This window comes from Colias eurytheme, chromosome 27 (assembly GCF_061535395.1).
Source record: "Colias eurytheme isolate Ceu_HAF_F1 chromosome 27, ilColEury1 Martin Lab GWU primary, whole genome shotgun sequence".
Taxonomy (NCBI): Eukaryota; Metazoa; Arthropoda; class Insecta; order Lepidoptera; family Pieridae; genus Colias; species Colias eurytheme.
The window spans coordinates 11,888-26,754 of record NC_143006.1 but is presented as its reverse complement, the minus strand read 5'-3'; the positions used below and the strand labels follow the sequence as shown (position 1 = coordinate 26,754).

The following is a 14,867-nucleotide window of genomic DNA, read 5'->3' as shown; positions in this document are numbered from 1 at the left end:
AATATATAATTATTCAAAAATAACAGAATAAAAAAGAGCGTGTGTGCCGAGCACACGTGTCAGAAGTGAAACTTCTTTAGCAAGATTCAAATATACCAAAATCGTCGCCTTACTCCATGACGTGCTATAACCATTCTCGATACAGTTTATCGCAAAATGTTTCATACAAAAAAAAGTGTTGATTTACGGGATTTTTTTTTCTATTTCTACATTTTGCCGAATTTATTTTCTTGAATCGATTATTAGCAGCAATATATTTATTATGAAGATTACTTCATTAAATTATTATCTTTAAAATGGTACTTACTTATATGCAAATTTAGGAGATTAGGTACTTGGATTAACTATTTTAACAAAATTTTCTGACAATTTTCGATCGTAGAGCTGTTCTACGGGGAAAAATGATTCGTGCAAAAAAAACCAATTTAAAAGCATGTAAACACAATAATATAATATTTTCGCCTCGTGGCGCCTAAAGCGGAACGCCACGTAGCTGCCTATGCGTAGACGAACCTACCATCAGCCTGTTTAAATGTACATTTAATTTCTACAACGAAAACGAATAACACCAGGTTAACGCGCACCTAAATCAAATTATGAGCCCTCATATATCATGCTAGCGACCCGACCTCGCTTCGTTTCACATTCATAAAGAAAAAAAATAAAAAGACGTGTGGCACTCGGGGACTGCCGCGGTAAAGCTATTGCATAGCATGCCTTCAAGCCACAACTCCGAGGCCGTCGGAGTGGGGAGCGTGAGATTTTTTCGTTACAGAATTTCTCGATTCGGTCCCCGCTCAAGGCCCGCGATAGAAGCTACGCAATAGCTTAATAAGTCGTACAAATCGGCCACAGAAAGTTGACATTCCCGGTGTATGCAGAGACCAACCAGTAATTCGTCTACTTTCTATCGTACCGCGTCACAAATCACAATATATAATATTTACAATACACATACCTAGTTACTATTAATTCTTAAAATTCCGACACAAAGCAAATAATCCCGGAAATGAGTCCCATGTTATGTAAACATTACCCGTAGTTGACTTATTAACTAAGCCTCTGCTGTACGAAAAAAATAAAACATAATAGGTAAGTACCTACCTACCTATTGAAATCGTCAACCGAAACCGATACCGCAAATTCAAACAATAACATTTATTTTATAATGATATTCTGTGGTATCGTGTCGTGTACAAATATTTACGCTTTTATGATTTTTAACACCATAATATTTGTAATATAAAACTAATAGTATATTCAAATTAATATTATGTGATTGAATAATCAAATATAAAAATAGAAAATTAAAACAGTGTCGTACCTATCAAATAATGAAGTGCGCGCAACCTTGTTTCAGTACGATTTCAGAGTTCAGACAATAATATTAGATAGGTACTCAGGCCTGCCTTGGCGGGGTTACCACTGGTTACTAACATGCCCACCGATAATGAATTTCGAATCCCTTGTTTGTTTGATTGTTACCTTCTAGCTTTTATGATAGTAGGGACGTAGTGTAGAAGATGCTATTACCTAGGCATGTAGTATGTACCTAATAATCTGTCATCTGTGGCCATACTCAAATCATAAAACAAAAGGTTTTTAATCCGAGTCTCAGGTCAACTTGAGTTAATACCTATTTTTTCACTTTCACATATTATTTTCATCACATGTAAAAATATACTCGATACCTGCTTAGGTACTTTTACGTAGGTATCAGATATTTTACATGATAAGCTACAACATTAGGTACACAACATAATTTGTTAGGTAGGTTATATGATTTTAAAGGGGTTTGGGTAAAGTTGGCGTCGCGTCGTGATGAACTTTCGCGGCCAGTGTTGAAACTTGAATATTTTAAAAGAGCATCAGGTAGGTTTAAAGTAAGCAAAAGTTATTATGGACACAAATCTCAAAACGTAGGAACAGAGATATTGTATTAGGTATTCATTTACCTAGAATCTAGATGATTTCCTATTACCTATAAGATTTTTCTGACTTTTTTAAGGTTTCTCCTTTATTTACTTAAGAATTCTAATCAAAACGATGTATATGAACGCTTTTATATGCAATATATGTAGGGTACCTACGTAGTGCTCTTTTAAAATATTCAAGTATCATAATTATTAATTATTCATCACTGGCCGCGGAAGTTTATCACGACGCGACGCCACTAGCCCATACAAAAGGCCCAAACCCCTACGTACCTATTCCATATATGTACCTATACTCATCAAACTAAATACCTCTCTAAGAAATACCTAGATATATATAAATATACAGTGAGTTTCATTAAAAGATTGTTTAATTAATTATTGTTCATTCATGGAATTTAAATTATTATTTATTGGTCGATAGCGTTGTTCTTATTTTAAAAATAAAGATGGCGACATTTTATCACTACACTTAGGTTAATATTTTATTATAATAAGGTTCTAAAACTACATACCTGCTTGTAATTACTAATAAATTAAAATACAACAAATTATATACTAAAAAAGAAAATAACAGTTAGGTACTAAATACAGTTATTGTCTTACTACCTAGGTAAGTATATGTACATTTACCTATGAATTGAAAATGCATTGAGAAAGTTTTTACTTTTTATATGTTTGTTATGTTTTTTGCCATCAACCGAGATATTAGGTAATCGTACAGGAAGTTAAGAGAAATATTTTATTATTTCTACATACTTAATCAAAGTACATAATATTTATTTTTTGTACTGTATACACCAGCTGAAATAATTTTAAAAACATGTCGTAAATCCGTTTCTTATTATAACTAAAAACCGATACTTCGCGTTTCAGCCTAACTTTATCTAATAAATAATGTCATTCCGTTCATATAACTGAAAAAAAAGGTTCAAAATTTCGACTCACCGCGAGGCAAAGGACGGACGCGCAACTACAACCACAACTCACGAGCGCCCTAAACGAGCGTCACGCAAATACTAACATTTTCGCGAATGGCGCACTCGCTTCCCCCCGCCCGCCGGCCGCCACCCGACGCCCCGCACCGCACCACCCTACACTCTACCCTTATCTATTAGATCATCGCACCCCGCGGGACGATAGCGACACGATGGTGATTCTTTTTTACAAAGCTGTTTCTATTACCGTGATGTTGATTTTAAGGAATTTCCTTTCATGGTTTTTATTAATCGTAATCGTACGACTTAATTTTATTCAATTCAATGCTTTTATTATAATTTCAATCAACTTAATTGCTTCAAAAAATTAAAGTATATTAGGATTATGGAAAAAAACATTTGCATACACACGTACTTATCCTGTTTTTACTAAATCTTAATAAAAATAAATCTTTAAATAATAATTATAGAGCGAAATATTTAATTTATTTTGCTAAGGAAACTGAACAAACAAATTCGCGCTGCCATTGCTGCTGCACAAAACAAAACGATATAGCACAAGGCAACTTATTTTAATGCTAAAACGTGAATATAATGGAGATAAAGGATGTTTTATGTTCTGTATGAGATAAATATTGAGTAATGTCGGTATATAAGCGTGTACTATAATCTGTCGTAGCGTCGTGAAGTCAAGCAAAATGTCGTTCTCGTGTCGTGCGCTGTCGAGTGCCTTCTCCTGTGTCCTGGCAATGTTCTTGTTTCTGGTAATATATTTTCGCAGTTTTATCATTTTTCAGTTTATCTTCATTCTTCACTGTGCTGAAGACATACATTAACTTTTAACCAATTTTAGTTTGAATTTTATCTATTTTTCAATTAGAGTAAAAGTTATTTTAAGTTAAAATTCTTTATTGACAGGACTAATCTCATTAACAGATTATAAATAAATTTACTTAAACTTTAAAGAGAATACAGTAAAATGTACCTACCACGTTTCATGCCATTGCTGAAGGAGTGGGACTGCGGGACAGCACGTATCATCATCATCAACCCGTATACGCTGCCACTGGCCACTGCTGGGACACGGGCCTCCACGCTGGCCAAGTGTCAGTCTTATTGAAATGCTTTAATTAAATCATTATGTGGCACATAATGATATTATCTACCTAGTATTCAGGACTCCTAATCTAGAATTTACTTATTAATTTTACTTATGCATGTGGTATTGTAGGAATCAACTATTATAATGTTTAATAAGTATCTAACTAAGTACCACATAGACATCTGAAATATTTTATTTTATTTTATAAACACTCAAAAATGAATTCCAAAATATTTATCGATTACAGCAAATAGACATGCTCCAAAACCAAAATTGTCGAATCATAAAACTATTATACATAATGTAATTCCAAATTCAAATTAGATACTTACCTATATTATGTATTCCATTATTCTTTCGCGCAATAATTGTAAATATAATTAATATATTGTATTTGAGATCATCAAACCTACGTACTGACTACTGCCGCAGATTGGATAATAGCTGTTACAGGTTACTGCGTGTGCTGCGGCTTTGTAGTATAAACACTAGGTACTAGGTTCCTACCGGGGCTTCGCCCGCGTTGCCTCAAACTTAACAGTAGTGACATTATTATATAAATTTCAATATTTTATTTCAGAACATGGGCATGGTCGACAGCAGACCTCAGTTCGGTCTATTAGACCTATTTGGTGCCGGGTACGTAATTTAAACATAATATTATGTAGTATATTGTAGTAGTGTGTAATGTAGCGAACATTTGGAGTATGAAAGAAAGTAAGAAAGAAACATGTATGAATGAAAAAGGTGAACTTATGGAGCTATGAGAGTGAGTGAGTGTGGGCTCGTGTTGCAGCGAGCTGGCCAACGGCACGTCGCTGCTGTCGGCGCTGGCGTTGGCGCACTTTCAGCACAAGGTGGAGAAGCTGCTCGCCTTCGCCGACCTCGCCGAGCAGTTCCTCAACGCCACTGCCAGTTAGTATTACCACTGATTGCATTTTGTATAAAAGAAGAGGGTAAACTACCCTCTTACCCTTTCTATATTATATTTTTCTGTCAAGAAAGCTGTTTTACCTATTTTGTTAATCACAATACTATTGTACATTTTTTCAGCTTCTGGTGGCATATTTGGATAGCAACATGGAAAGTGGAAACGTAATAAGGAATATCTACACTTTTGACTCGTTTTTTTTTTGTAATAAATATATTTAAGTACTGTTTATTGGTATAATTATTATGATTCTTAATTCCTTCCCCTACTTATTCAATGTTAAATAAACTAAGCTAGCTATAGAGCGCGCTGGGGTCAAACGAGACCAAAAAGTAAGAGTAAAGCAGTGGTAACTTTACTCTTGTTTGCATGCAATAATAAATAATAAAAATTTATTTTTCAAGAAACAGGTACAGCATTATGTTCAGACCCTGACCTTCGAACTAGTGGTTACTGTGTTTCGAAGGCCAGATGGACTTTACTCTATTATAATAATTATATAATTCTTAGGGATTTTAAATTCAACCTAGAAAGGTTTAATTCCTTAACAAAATGATTTTATATGTCTACCTTCAATCAAGAATAAAATAATAATCGACTAAAAATAATAATTAACACGACCAAACACAACCATAACGACCGTTACGTCCGAGAGCCAAATGCAAAGTGTGTCAAATCCGCTTTTCAACTCATTTTTATAACCACCCCCTCGGTTTGGGTTGCCAGTTGGGGATTTATTTCTAACAATATATATTAGCGCCACCTATTACAGAACTAATATTAATTATCTACTATTACTAATATAATATCTGTCGTGAATATTCTTAGCCAAATTCAAATTATATTTATTTGCAAGAATGAGTTACAAATTACAGATGTTATAATTACAATAATATTACGTGGCTGATACATTCTACCCATCGATTTTATGTGCAAATAGTAATAGAAATAACTACGTTAAAAACAACCGACTTCAAAAACGGAAAAGTAAAATATAAAAAAGATTTGATATTATTAATTACTACATATTATTTAGATGTGCTATTTACTACATAGGCTTGATGTCGGTTGATTTGTGCTTGGTATTGACGTCACAGTCACATATTGGTTAATATCTACGGTCTACCCCAAAAACCATGAAAATGACACCCGTGACGAAAAGATGTAAAATTTTTGTCTGCGCCATCTTGGATTTTAGTTTTGACCTCATATTGGTTACCAGCTACCCCAAAAACCATGAAAATGACACCCGTGACGAAATGATGTCAAATTTTCGTCGGCGCCATTTTGAATTTTAGTTATGACCTCATATTGGTTAATAGCTACCCGAAAAACCATGTAAATGATATCCGTGACGAAAAGATGTAAAATTTTCGTCGGCGCCATCTTGGATTTTAGTTTTGACCTCATATTGGGTAATAGCTACCCCAAAAACCATGAAAAGGACACCCATCACGAAAAGATGTCAAATTTTCGTCGGCGCCATCTTGGATTTTGATTTTGACCTCTAATTAGTTTAAAGTTACCACAAAAACCATGGAAATGACACCCATGACGAAAAGATGTAAAATTTTCGTCAGCGCCATCTTGGATTGTTTTTATGACCCCATATTTGTCATACTCATACAGATCGACTAACATCATAATAGTCTTCCTACTAGTCTACTTCAAAACTTTTCCGCTATTCCTACCCATCCAAATCCTAATCTTACTAAGAACTGCTTTACCCCACCAATCTATTCAACAACCCATAAAAAAGAGGATCTAAGGCAAGGTAATTTTTAAAACATTAATCAATATTTAATTTTATAGCGGACGCATCACGCAACCCCAAGTCACATGAGTAGAAATCTACTCATGTGCCCAAGTTCGCCGCCCCATATAATATGAGGTTGCAATGGTTGCATCCTCTTTTTTCGAGTCATCTTGTAAATTCTGATGCAGTATTACATTATTATATTATATAATAAATTTTAGTCACGGCCAATACGGCAAAGGCACAGAACTTTAAAATTTGTTTTTACTGTTCTCATTGTTCTGTGGGCAATTGGGAACATTCTTATGGCTGGTTCACACTTTGATTAGTGTGAGTGCAGGTGATTAGTGCGAGTGCAGGTGCGTAGTGCGAGTAGTGTCCAATTGACTGCGAGTGCAGGTGATTAGTGCGAGTGCAGGTGTGTAGTGCGAGTAGTGTCCAATTGACTGCGAGTGCAGGTGATTAGTGCGAGTGCAGGCACGCTGCGAGTGAGGGGGAAGGGAGGGCGCGCGGGACGTGGCTACTCGCAGTCCACTCGCAAAAAAATAGAACACGCTTCTATTCACTTTACTACACAGCCTACTAAACACTCGCACTAAACAGTCGCTGTCCACACGTAGTACTACTCATCACCTGCACTCGCACTAATCAAAGTGTGAACCAGCCATTACAAATAAATTGAAACAACTTTGCGATGGACGCTATTTTATTTTAGCCTAAAATAAAATACTAGAAGTATCCATCCAATGTTCTTGGATGCTCGGTCTGAACTAAAATTTAGACCGAGCATCCAAAAACAAGTAACACCAAAGAACCGAACTGCGAACAACCGAACTGCGAACAACCGAACAACCGAACAACCGAACAACCGAACAACCGAACAACCGAACAACCGAACAACCGAACAACCGAACAACCATAGAACCTACCCATGAAGGGTAATTATAGCCATACTGACCCTACAATATATGGACTCGAGAAAAAATAATTATAGTGCGATACAGAAATAATAAAAATAAATTACCGCCATCTATTATCACCTTACTCAAGTAATATTAATTATATCGAACGATCTGTCGTGAACACTCCATTAAGCCATTTTTAGGACAGTACTATAGAAATGATGATTAAAATAAATTCTACATTAAATTAATTTTTATCTATTTATGCGTATTATTATGATTACCGATAGATATAATGAAAATGTTTATATTTGGAAACAAGGCCATCTATGCGACGGATGAAAAACTTTAATAAACGCAGCAGCACTCTGTGATTAAAGCCCACCCAAAAGGTCCGAGGTTCGAGCCCGGGTGGGCATGCTAATTATTATTTTTTAGTTTATCTGCGAATTATCGACATCAGATGATATTATAATTTATATACCCTATTTAGATGTATTGTGTGGATTCGTAGTGTTTTTTTTTATCTTTTAGATACACTTAAGACATATAATATTTAAAAATTAATTATTATTATTCTTTATTCTTGTAAATGACTGCTTGCGGAGGATAGTAGTTATAAACCCTCCCAGTCCACATCTCTTAGGCACATCAACTCGGTTTGCACAATTTTATACCTATTTTTTTTTAATTTTTTTTCTAATAGCAAAATGATAACTGAAGAAGAATATTTAAAAATTTTTGAATTTAGACTTCTACAAAAGGCTATAGAAATATTTTAAGTTGCTGTTTTATTTTTTTTTTTTTTTTTTTTTTAAAGTTGTTAAAGAGGCCTACCCAGGGCAGAAACCTAACCTAACTTTGCCATTAACCTAACCTAAACTAACCTAACTTTGACATTAACCTAACCTAATCTAACCTAACTTTGACATTAACCAAACCTAAACTAACCTAACTATTACAGAAACCTAACCTAACCTAACCTTTAAAGAAACCTAACCCAAACTAACCTAACTTTGACATTAACCTAACATAAACTAACCTAACTTTGCCATTAACCTAACCTAAACTAACCTAACTTTGACATTAACCAAACCTAAACTAACCTAACTATTACAGAAACCTAACCCAAACTAACCTAACTTTGACATTAACCTAACATAAACTAACCTAACTTTGCCATTAACCTAACCTAATCTAACCTAACTTTGACATTAACCAAACCTAAACTAACCTAACTATTACAGAAACCTAACCTAACCTAACCTTTAAAGAAACCTAACCCAAACTAACCTAACTTTGACATTAACCTAACCTAAACTAACCTAACTTTGACATTAACCTTACCTAAACTAACCTAACTTTGACATTTACCTAACCTAAACTAACCTAGCTTTTTCAGCAACCTCACCTAAACTAACCTAACTTTTGTAGAAACCTAACCAAAACTAACCTAACTATTATAGAAACCTAACCTACACTAACCTAACTTTTTGAGCAACCTCACGTACACTAAACTAACTTTTGTAGAAACCTAACCAAAACTAACCTAACTTTGACATTAACCTAACCTAAACTAACCTAACTTTGACATTAACCTAACCTAAACTAACCTAGCTTTTTCAGCAACCTCACCTAAACTAACCTAACTTTTGTAGAAACCTAACCAAAACTAACCTAACTATTATAGAAACCTAACCTACACTAACCTAACTTTTTGAGCAACCTCACGTACACTAAACTAACTTTTGTAGAAACCTAACCAAAACTAACCTAACTCTTACGGAAACCTCACCTCTTAAGGTGGTTAGGTTAGGTTAGGTTAGGTTAGGTTAGGTTAGGTTAGGTTAGGTTAGGTTAGGTTAGGTTAGGTTAGGTTAGGTTAGGTTAGGTTAGGTTAGGTTAGGTTAGGTTAGGTTAGGTTAGGTTAGGTTAGGTTAGGTTAGGTTCCAGGCGGGAGCCGCAAATGGCTTGCCATTGGTGTGACAGTCCGGAGGACACGGCAGACCACACTCTCGCCGTGTGCCCCGCGTGGTCCGAGCCCCGTGCTCACCTAGTCGCAGTCGTCGGCCCTGATCTCTCCCTGCCTTCCATAGCTCGCGCAATGGTTGGCAGCGACAGATCGTGGCGCGCGGCTATCACATTCTGTGAAGATGTGATGTCGCAGAAGGAGGAAGCAGAGCGGGTCCGCGAGGGAGATCCCAACGCGGATCCTATTCGGCGGCGACGTCTTATTGGGCGCAGTCGCCGAGTCGCGACCGCTGTACACGGTCGCGACTTGCTTCCCTAATGTTGGGTGCCGGACGGTGGAACGGGGACATAATCCATCGTCCGGTGCGGTGAGGCGGCGTGAGACGTGTTCCGTTCACGCCGCCCCCCAGGAAGGAGGAACTGGCGAACACTAGCCAGGTCTTAATCGCGATGGGCCTATATAAAAAAAAAATAGGCTGCCGCTGACGGGGTTACGGAAGCGGTTACACCAAATACCCGCGACCCTGCCAATATAGCGGAGAGACGGAACACAGTGGAGTTTAGTCGGTAGTCGCCGCATTCTGCGGTGTGAGTCCGACATAACCCAGGGCCCTTTCCCCGAGCGCTCTGGGTATGCCTAAATGCATTCTCCACTATAAAAAAAAAAAAAAAAAAAAAAAAAAAAAAAAAAAAAAAAAAAAAAAGGTTAGGTTAGGTTAGGTTAGGTTAGGTTAGGTTAGGTTAGGTTAGGTTAGGTTAGGTTAGGTTAGGTTAGGTTAGGTTAGGTTAGGTTAGGTTAGGTTAGGTTAGGTTAGGTTAGGTTAGGTTAGGTTAGGTTAGGTTAGGTTAGGTTAGGTTAGGTTAGGTTAGGTTAGGTTAGGTTAGGTTAGGTTAGGTTAGGTTAGGTTAGGTTAGGTTAGGTTAGGTTAGGTTAGGTTAGGTTAGGTTAGGTTAGGTTAGGTTAGGTTAGGTTAGGTTAGGTTAGGTTAGGTTAGGTTAGGTTAGGTTAGGTTAGGTTAGGTTAGGTTAGGTTAGGTTAGGTTAGGTTAGGTTAGGTTAGGTTAGGTTAGGTTAGGTTAGGTTAGGTTAGGTTAGGTTAGGTTAGGTTAGGTTAGGTTAGGTTAGGTTAGGTTAGGTTAGGTTAGGTTAGGTTAGGTTAGGTTAGGTTAGGTTAGGTTAGGTTAGGTTAGGTTAGGTTAGGTTAGGTTAGGTTAGGTTAGGTTAGGTTAGGTTAGGTTAGGTTAGGTTAGGTTAGGTTAGGTTAGGTTAGGTTAGGTTAGGTTAGGTTAGGTTAGGTTAGGTTAGGTTAGGTTAGGTTAGGTTAGGTTTTTTTTTTTTTTTTTTTTATAAAGCACCCGCCATCGCAGGGTGTTGTCTGCTTTTTCTCTAGAGTATAGTCTAGAGACATTTCTTTTCTTTAATCAAATAATAAACACAATTTTCTTTATTTACAATATGGGCACATAATATTAAAATACAATCAAATTTTAAAATACGAATTTACAATATACAATAGAATTTTCAAATAATAATAAAATACAATAATTAAAGATCACATTAAAATTTACAATTCAAAGATTACAATAAAAATAAAACCAATACAAATAAATATACAAATTATCACGGCACAACTATCCTAGACTTAACCCTAACATCACAGCTTATCACAGTTTCTTTTGTTTACCACCCCAACAATGTACTTACAATATTCCAGAAATTCATTCCTCATTTTGTCCCCCAGGGCCGCGGGCAGATTCTCACCCGTCATCGCGATGCCCAATTTTTGCTCAATAACATATCTATCTCTTGCAAAAATCGGACACTCGAGCAACAGGTGAGAAACCGTCTCGTCGACTCCGGGCTGACACAGGCACGATGGATTCTCCTTCAGCTTGAATCTGTTCAAGTAGAAGGCGAATCCACCGTGTCCAGTCAGTACTTGTGTGGTGTGGTGTGTGATGTCTATTTTCCGAACTATTTTGTATGCAGCAGCAGCGCTTGGGAAAAAGAGCTTCGTGCCTCCAGCCGTCTCCCCCACATCATATCTCCTGTCCCATTCCCCGATCGTATCCTGTCTCAGGATGCGCTTGACGAATGAAACAGGACACAGATCGTAGTCGGGTTTCTTCTTCGACCCCAGAGCGGCCTCCTTGGCTAACTGGTCCACTCTTTCGTTCCCCCTTAGCCCTGCGTGCGCCTTGATCCAAAACAGAGCGACCTCCCGCCTCTGCGAAGCAGCTTTTCGGAGGGCCGCCCTTGTTTGCACAGCAAGGGGGTGGGGGGAACCGAGTGTGACTGCCTGGAGGGCCGATCTGGAGTCGCTGAAGATGCCGACCTTCGACACTCCACTCTTGCAGGCTCTAATTACTGCTCTTTGGAGCGCTAGGAGTTCGGCCTGGTAGACGGTGCAATACGGCGGCAAAGCAAGCTTGACGGCCTTCGTCTCGGCCTCCCCCTCCCATACGGAAAGGGCGGCTCCGACTCGACCCTCAATCTTGCTGCCGTCCGTGTAGATCCTATGTACGTGGCTATTAGCCACGTCGGAATACGAGTCCTCGTCCACCAGCCCGAACCCCAGCCCTTCCTGCTCTGCCGGATGTGGGTCCTCAATCGCCGGAGCCATTCTTTCCACCTCCCTGTCTCCCAACGCTGGGTGCGACACCCCCTTCTTGATCCCATATAGTCTCGAGACTTCGAGAATTCTGAGGTCAAGGGGGAGTATCCCAGCCAACAGCATAGCTGAGTTCAGGGAGACGGTCCGATATGCTCGGCAGATCTTTTGGGCGAAGCCCCGTTGTACGGTGTTCAGCCTTTTTTGGACCCCCATCTTTTCCACGGTGGGTGCCCACGCTGCCGATGCATACATAATAGTCGGTTCGATAACAGCTACATAAATAGTTCTAATAATATCTGGGCTAAGTCCCCAACCAACTCTGGCTGCCCTAGCCAAGAGTTTATACCGGGCTATTGCCTTTTGGCATACAGCCCCGACGTGGGCGTTAAAGGTGAGGCCGCTGTCTATTGTTAGGCCCAATATTTTTATATGGTCAAAATATTTTATTTCCACATTCCCCATAGCGAGCCGTGGCACGTCATATTTTAATCTCCTCGTGGAAAGGAGGGCACAAGTTTTATGCGGTGCAAATTTTAGTTTGTTTTCCTTTCCCCATTCATCTATTGCATTTAAGACACGGTTAGCTTCCATTTCAATTTCAAGGGCCGTATCACCCTCAAAGACCAACACAATGTCGTCGGCGAACGCCTGACAGAATACTCCCATCTCCTCTAACATCCATAGCAGAGGGTCCAGCAAGAGGTTCCACAGGATTGGTCCACCTATGGATCCCTGCACGCACCCCTTGCTGGTCCCCCTACTCACTTCCACGCCCGCATATCTAACTTTCACTCCCCTTTCACTCAGGTAGCTGCTGATCACCCGCCTCACGTTCCCCGGGCACCCAACTTCAGCCAACCGCACCTTTATGGCTGGCCACCAGGCGCTGTCGAAGGCTCCCTCTATGTCCAGCGATACCACAACAGAAATCTTCTTCTCCTCCCTCATATTTCTGATGTGGTTCACTAGTCTATAGAGGGCGTCCTCGGTGCTCCTCTGTGGCATAAAGCCATACTGGTGGGGGCTTATTTTGGGCAACAGGTAAAACCTGAGTCGGCCGACCAGCATCTTTTCGAAGATTTTGCCGAGCACAGGTAAGAGGCCGATCGGTCGATAGGCTTTCGGTACCCGATATGATTCCTTGCCCGGCTTTCGCAGTATAACCACGGTCGCCCACTTCCACTGTGCGGGGAAGTAGGCGGCAGAGAGGCATCTGTTGAGCAAGGCAAGGAACCATCCCGGGTTACAATCCACAGCGTGCTGACAGATGTCGGCCGTGAGGCCATCCGCCCCGGGGGCCTTCTTGGGGTTGAAGGACCTTACGGCTCTCTTCAACTCCTCCATGATGAAAGGAGGGTCATCCGGGCCCGCCGGTGGTTCGGTGTCCAAGGACTCCGCACACCCGCGCACCCGACGATGTCCCTCACTTTCACCACTTTCCTGGTCCTCGGGGTAGAAGGTCTCCGCCAACAGTTCTGCCGAGCTCCGGGCATCGAGGGTCTCACCGCCCCTCGAAAGGGGCAGATCCTCCTCTCTCCCTGTGGCTCTATTAAGCACCCTGTAGATGCCCTCCCAGACCCCCTCCCTATCCTGTTTCCGGCAAAACTCCTTCCAACTCTTCTCTTGCGCTTCTTTCACTGCCTTTTCATACATCTCTCTTTCTTCCAGGTACAATCCAACCACGCGGTCTCTGCGATCAGGTGCTGCGTTTCGGATCCTGCGTCTCCTCGTGGCCACCTGCTTCTTCATCTGCGCGAGCTCATCATTCCACCACGACAAGGTGAATTTCTGTGTGTGTTTTTTGGTCGGCATTGTGTCTCTGCATGTCTGTGTGATTGCTTCAGTGTATCTGTCTATTGCGTCATCTATTTGTTGTGTGCTGTGTATTGTGTCTATGTCTTGTATAGTTAATTGTCTGTCCGACATCAGCTGGGTCAGTTTCTCATGAAACTGAGTCCAGTTTGCCTTGTGTGTGTTAAATATGCGTGTAGTTCGTATTATGTTCGTGCCTGTGGATTTATGTTGTCTGATGCCGAAGGATATGCCGTTGTGGTCCGAGCTCGTGAGACTCTCCTCAACCCTCCAGTTGTCCACTCGGTTCAGCAGATCGTCGGAGCACGCTGTCACATCCACGTAGCTAGAGTACCTTTTCCCACCTCTAATGGTATCGAACGTAGGGATGTCCCCGGTGTTGAGTATGTGCATTCCCATTTCTTCCAGTACAGCAGACACATCTCTTCCTCGCGAGTCTTCCATTTCGCCACCCCACCACGGGCTTTTTGCGTTCGCATCGCCTCCCAGGACCATCCTATGGATACCCAGCTCACTCCCTATCCGCCTAAGATGGTCCAGGTAGAGCCCCACTGGTTTATCGGGCTCGAAGTAGAAGGACACTACAATCATCTCCCAGGCTTTGGTTCTGAGAGTGGCCACAACGATGTTGTTACTGCTAAGGCGTGTATGTAGTTCGACATCCAGTGTGTCGTCGAGTACTACAATACACGCCTTTACTGCTCCACCCCCTTCCCCTTCGCTCTGGAAGATCCTCACTCCATTGTATGTCCTCATACTTTTCGCCCCACCAACGTAGGGCTCTTGCAGCAATGCTACGCATGCCTTACGCTTGGTGGCTTCGAGCAGTAGCTCCCGTGTGGCGATTTGGCTCCGCTGGAGATTGGCCTGCAGCATTCGGTACTGGAAGGACTCACCTTGGGCAACC

General features: G+C 40.3%; 1 protein-coding gene and 1 long non-coding RNA gene across 2 annotated transcripts in view; one reads left to right on the top strand and one right to left on the bottom strand.

The window, feature by feature from the left end:
* tei (irregular chiasm C-roughest protein teiresias) overlaps positions 1-2,955 on the bottom strand; it is a 70,769-nt gene extending 67,814 nt beyond the window's left edge. The window contains exon 1 of the mRNA XM_090117162.1: positions 2,883-2,955. The gene's annotated coding sequence lies outside the window, so the exon portion shown is untranslated. The remainder of the gene's footprint in view (positions 1-2,882) is intronic.
* Positions 2,956-3,550: 595 nt separating this feature from the next.
* Positions 3,551-5,121, top strand: LOC149896699 (uncharacterized). The gene is made up of 4 exons (XR_016458273.1): positions 3,551-3,636; positions 4,555-4,613; positions 4,771-4,889; positions 5,028-5,121. It is a non-coding gene; the product is annotated as an uncharacterized LOC149896699 (long non-coding RNA).
* Positions 5,122-14,867: the final 9,746 nt, after the last annotated feature.